Source organism: Gracilinanus agilis, chromosome 4 (assembly GCF_016433145.1).
Source record: "Gracilinanus agilis isolate LMUSP501 chromosome 4, AgileGrace, whole genome shotgun sequence".
NCBI classification, from domain to species: Eukaryota; Metazoa; Chordata; class Mammalia; order Didelphimorphia; family Didelphidae; genus Gracilinanus; species Gracilinanus agilis.
Window position 1 is genome coordinate 275,103,667 of NC_058133.1, and position 5,730 is coordinate 275,109,396.

Genomic DNA, 5,730 nt, shown 5'->3' on the forward strand with positions numbered 1-5,730 from the left:
CCAGAGTTATACAGCTAGTAGGTGTCTGATGGATTTGAACTCAGGCTTTCTTGACTCTAGACCCAGCACTCTATCCACTGAGCCCCCTAGTTAGTCCAAGAGCATACTAAGGGCCCCTAGTAGGTGCTTAAAGCTTGTTGAAATGAATATTTAATTAAATATAGGAACCATGCCAGTCCCTGTGAGTAGCACCTTGCATGGAGACCTTAAGAAATATTTGTTGGGAACAGCTAGATGGCTCAGTGGGTTGAGAGACAGGGTCAGTGATGGGAAGTCCTGGGTTCAAATTTGACCTCAGATACTTCCTAGCTGTGTAACCCTGGGCAAAGTCACTTGACCCCCATTATCTAGCCCTTACCACTTCTCTGCCTTGGAACCAGTACACAATATTGATTCCAAGATGGAAAATAAGGGTTTTAAAAAAAAAGAAAGAAATATTTGTTGATGGGAAGGGGGGGCGGGGAGGAAGATGGGAAGGAGAGAAAATGAATCATGCACATGGAAAAATATTTTAAAAAAAGAAACAAAAAGAAATATTTGTTGAATGAATTAATTTCAATACCAGTTAATTCCAATACCAATAGAATCTTTGCATAAAACCTGAGGGAGCAAAGAGGCCTATGACTTTTATTTGGTGAACTGCAACTGTGTAGTGGAGTTTACATTACTATTTCAAATGTCAACATGGAAATATATAAGTATGTAAAGATGCACATAAAATAATTACAAGACAGTTTGGGAGACTGAAGTACTGTGAAGCCTCTGATTAAGGCCTTCATCTCCAGCACATGTTCCCTGAGGCAAGGCAAGGAGCCTGCAGGACTTCTCTCCATACCAAAGCTCCACCTGATTTCCTACCTCATGAAAAGAGAAATAACCTATACAGCCTCATTCCTTCTATAGCCTGCCAAATCTCCAGCCTCCTCTTGGAAATGGAGTGTCTGTCTCCTGACTAATATATTCTCACCTGGTCATAGCCTACACATTCCAGTGATTCTGAAATTCTGGAGGTTATACAAATCTCATTCCTCATCCTGTACCACTCAGTTTCTTATTCCCAACCCTCCCACCTCAAAGTTCCAACCAAACACTTAGCCCTTCCTCTTGGACCCTCTGGAATACCTGTTCCATAGGCAACAAACTTGCCTTCATCTTAGATCCTTTCTTTTCCTACTCCTTCCATCTTAGAGCAATCATTGAGACCTACCTGCCACCCCCTGAACACAGTCTCCCTTTTCCAGTATTGGCTGCTTCTTCACTCATTCCCCCTCAGCTCACTGGCCCAGGCAGGGGGGTTTGAAGAGTCCTTGCTCACCATGGCTACTTTTGGATTCTCCCCATCTGCATCACTCAGTTATCTTTCCTCCTTTGAGGTCCATATAATCACCATCTTCTGCCCAATTAAAATCCCCCAGACCATTCTCTTTCCTTCTTCAATGATTTAAGTAGGTGACTCACAATTTTTCTCTCCTCTCCAACTCCTGCCCTCTTACTAGGGATCTTCAACACCTTTTCCCCTCAAATATCCCAACCACTCTCTCCTCACTTCCCATGACCTTCATCCCACCTCAGCCACACACAAAGATATCTGGTCATCAGGAACTGTCTCTGTGTTCAAGAGTTCTGAAATCCTCTTATCTGACCATAACCTATTAGTTGTTTACCTCTCTCTCTACCTTCCTTTGACCAAACCCTACTCTTTGTCATAACTTGACTTCTTATCCCTCTACCCTTCCGTTCTCTCCAGGCATCTTGCACTAGACACTCTCCTCCTTTCCTCATCTTGATCCCTTGATGTACCCGCTCAACTTTATACTCTTTTCATCTTGAATCAGTGGCCCCTTTATCATATCTCTGATTGGACTCTGCCAAGCCTCAGCCTTAGAACACTCCCACTATCTGCCCCCTTGGATCCAACACCTTAAGCAAAGGTGGGAAAACCATACAACTGTTCTGACTGGGTCCACTTCTAATTTACATCACACAACCTCAACTGGCCCCTCACTGCTGCTAAGCAATCCTTCTATACCTCCCTTATCAATTCACTATCCCACTCTCTGTAGTGGTTTTTCCAAACCTTTGCATCCCTTCTCAAACTTCCCCCTCTCCTCTCTCTCAACTGACAACTTTGTCTCTTGTTTGACAACAAAAATTAAAGCCATTTGCTGCGAGCTCTTTCTTCTCCCCCTCTTCCTCATATCACCCAAATGACTTCAGCTTCTCCTTCACCGCATCTCACAAGAAGAGGCAGCCCTACTCTTCACCAAAGCAAATCCCTTCATCTGTTCGAATGACCCCATTTCACCCATCTCCTCTAAAAGATCAGCCCCTTTGTTATCTCCATTGTCTCACTTATCTTCAATATCTCTCTGTCTATTGATTCCTTCCCTGTTGTCCTCAACCTTAACCACTTGTCTTCTAACTTCAGAAAATCCTCACTTTATCCTTCTATCCCCCTCTAAATATTGTCCTATATCTCTCTAGTTCTTTATGACTAAACTCACTAAAAAGGCCATCTACCCCCCCAAAAAAATCCATCTCCATTTCGACTCCTCTTACTCTCTTCTTAACCCCTTTATAAGCTGGCTTCTGACCTTAGTATTCTAGTGAAACTGCTCTCTGTTGTTACTAATGATCTCCCATTTGCCAGATCTAATGGCCTTTTCTCCATCCTCTTTCTTGATCTCACTACAGCCTCTGACACTGCTGATCACCCTCTTTTCCTTGATACTTCATTCTCTCTAGGTTTTCAAGACACTGAATTCTCCTGGTTTCCTCATATTTATCAGACCAATCCTAAGACTCCTTTGCTTATCCAGGTCACGAATATTAACTGTTTAACTACTGTCTCTATGCTGATGATTCTCAAATCTACCTATCCAGCCTTAACCTCTTCAATGACCTTCAGTCTCTTGTCTCCAATTGCCTTTCAGACATTTTGAAATGGATGTCCAATGGACATCTTAAACTCACATGTCTGAAACTGAACTCATTATCTTTCCCCTGAGACCATCCCTTCTCTCAAACTTCCCTATTACTATAGAGGGCATCATCTTCCCAGGACCCTAGGTTGTCAGTTTAATTATGCTTCTCACTTCTTACCATGTCTCACCCCAATATCCAAGATGGTGCCAAGACCTGTCAATTTCACCTTTGTAGCATCTCTCAAATATGTCCACCACTATGGTGCAGATCCTCACTACTAAACACCTTGATTATTGCAATAGTTTGCTGCCTGCTTAAAGTTTCTCCTCAGTCTAATCCGTCCTCCATTCAGTCACTAAAGTGATTTTCCTAAAGCATAGGTCTGATCTGCTCAGGGCATCCCCTCCTGGACCCACTCAATAAACTCCAGTGGCGCCCTATAGGCTTCAGGGTAAAAGACAAAATGCTCAATGCCTTCATAAGAAAGCCTCCTCCTTCCTTTCCAGTTATATGCCCCACTGCTCAACATATACAATTCAATCCAGTGACATTGGTCCACAAACAAGATACTCCATCTCTTGGTTCAGGGTCTTCTCTCTGGCTGTCCCTCATGCCTGGAATGCTCTTCCTCCTCCACTCCAAACACTGACCTTCCCGCCTTTAAATCCCATCTACAATCTCAGATCTGACAGGAAGCTTTACCCAACCCCTCTTAATTCCAATGATTTCCCTCTGTTATTTATTTCTTGTTTTCTCCCCTATAGTATAGCTTGATTATGTGATGTCTCTTCCACTAGATTAAAAGCTCCCTAACAGCAAGGAATGTCTTTTGCTTCCCTCATGCCTGGCTGAAGGATTGGAAGAATCAAGGAAAACTTCATGAACTTGAGTTTTTAAGAGGGAACATAAGAAGGCCAGATAAGGGTCTAAAATGACAAAAGTTCTAAGTTCGAATGTTAATTCTGCTGTTTCCCCTCAGTGTGACCTTAGGCAAGTCATTTAACTGCTTAAATCTTAAATTGCTGGGGCAATGAGATGTTATATAAGTCAGTGATGGCAAACCTATGACACATGTCAACACTGACACTCATAGCTATTTTTGATGACATGCAGCCGCATGTGGCCACATACAGAGAAGTATGGGGCTGCATGCCGAGGACAAAACATTTGCTGTAGTGTAGTGTAGACACTCTGTGCGCTATAGATGATAGTTTTACCTATATTAATTTACCTATTTTGGTTTATTAAATACAGTTATATATTATAATTATACATTTTTGTTATTTAAACTATAAATATCACAAAATTATGGTTTTTTTCTTGAAGTGACACATCACCCAAGTTATGCTTGGTTTTTTGGTGAATTTTGACACACCAAGCTCAAAAGGTTGCCCATCACTGATATAAGTTGTGCTCAGTCAGGTGGCAAGTAGAAACAGGACTTGAACTCTGAGTTCCAATTTTCTGAGATGAACCCTCTATCCTCTTTTCCTACAATCATAAAAGGCTTAATCACAGGATGTTTTACCTGAAGTCATCAAAAATCCCAAATTATCTATGAAATTCATACAGGCCACTAGAACTAGAAGGAAACTTTCCCTTCCCAGAAATCTGATAGGACTTGTAGTCCTATCAGATTTCAGTATATTTGATACTTGTTGTTTTATTAGTTTTTTTTAACTCTGAGATTAATAATTGTAATAGCTGACATTTATATAAATTCCTTAAAATAAGTGGAGCACTTAACATATATTATCTCATTTTTTCTTCACATTCTTGTGAGGTAAGTGCTACAGATATTATAACACCCATTTCACAGTAATGGAAATTAAGGCTGAGAGGATTTAAGTGACTTGCCCCAGGTCATATAGCTAGTAAAATGTATGGGATAGTCTTTAAATCCAGTATCTTCTAGGTCCAATGCTGTATTGTGTACTAATTTTTTTCTCCAAATATTTGTTTTTTTCAATTACATGCAAAAAAATCTTAGCATTCATTTAAAAAAACTTTGAGTTCCAAATTCTCTCCCTGTCTCCTTCCCTCTCCTCCCCCTTCATTGAGAAGGCAAGCAATTTGATATGGGTTATGCATGTGCAATCATGCAAAACATATTTACATTAAAATCATGTACCATTACATATACTTCTTCAGACATTCCTCAGTTGATAGGCATCCCCTCAATTTCTGATTCTTTGGCACCACAAAGAGAGCTGCTATAATTATTTTTGTACAAATAGGTCCTCTTCCTTTTTTTAAAAATCAAAGGTATGAATAGTTTTATAACCTCCAGGATGGTGGGATCAGTTCACAACTCCAGCAACAGTTATAGTACCAATTCTTTTTATTTTTTAAACTTTCAATATTCTATTTTTCCCCAGTTACATGCAAAAATAATTTAAAAGTTTTGAAATCTAAGTTATCTCCCTCTCTCCCTCCTCTCCCTCCTTGAGATGGTAAACAATTCGATATAGGTTATATATGTCATATCATGCAAAACATATTGGGCATGTGGTGGAAGAAGACACACTGAAAAAATATATGGTTCCAATTCTTGAGGAGAAAAAAAATATAATGGAGGACATGAAGGAACAGAAATGGGCAGGTCGTGTAGCCAGATCTAGAAATAACAGATGGGCAGCCCTACGGTTGCCTCAGTAACAGGAGATGTTAAAAGACCTTGAGGAAATTCTTTTAGCACATTGGATAGGTTCTCTGTGTATTACATAGAGAGAGACATGGAAAAAAGTCACATAAGATGAGGAATGACTAACTGAAACAGGTGGATAAAAGCACCTACACCAATGA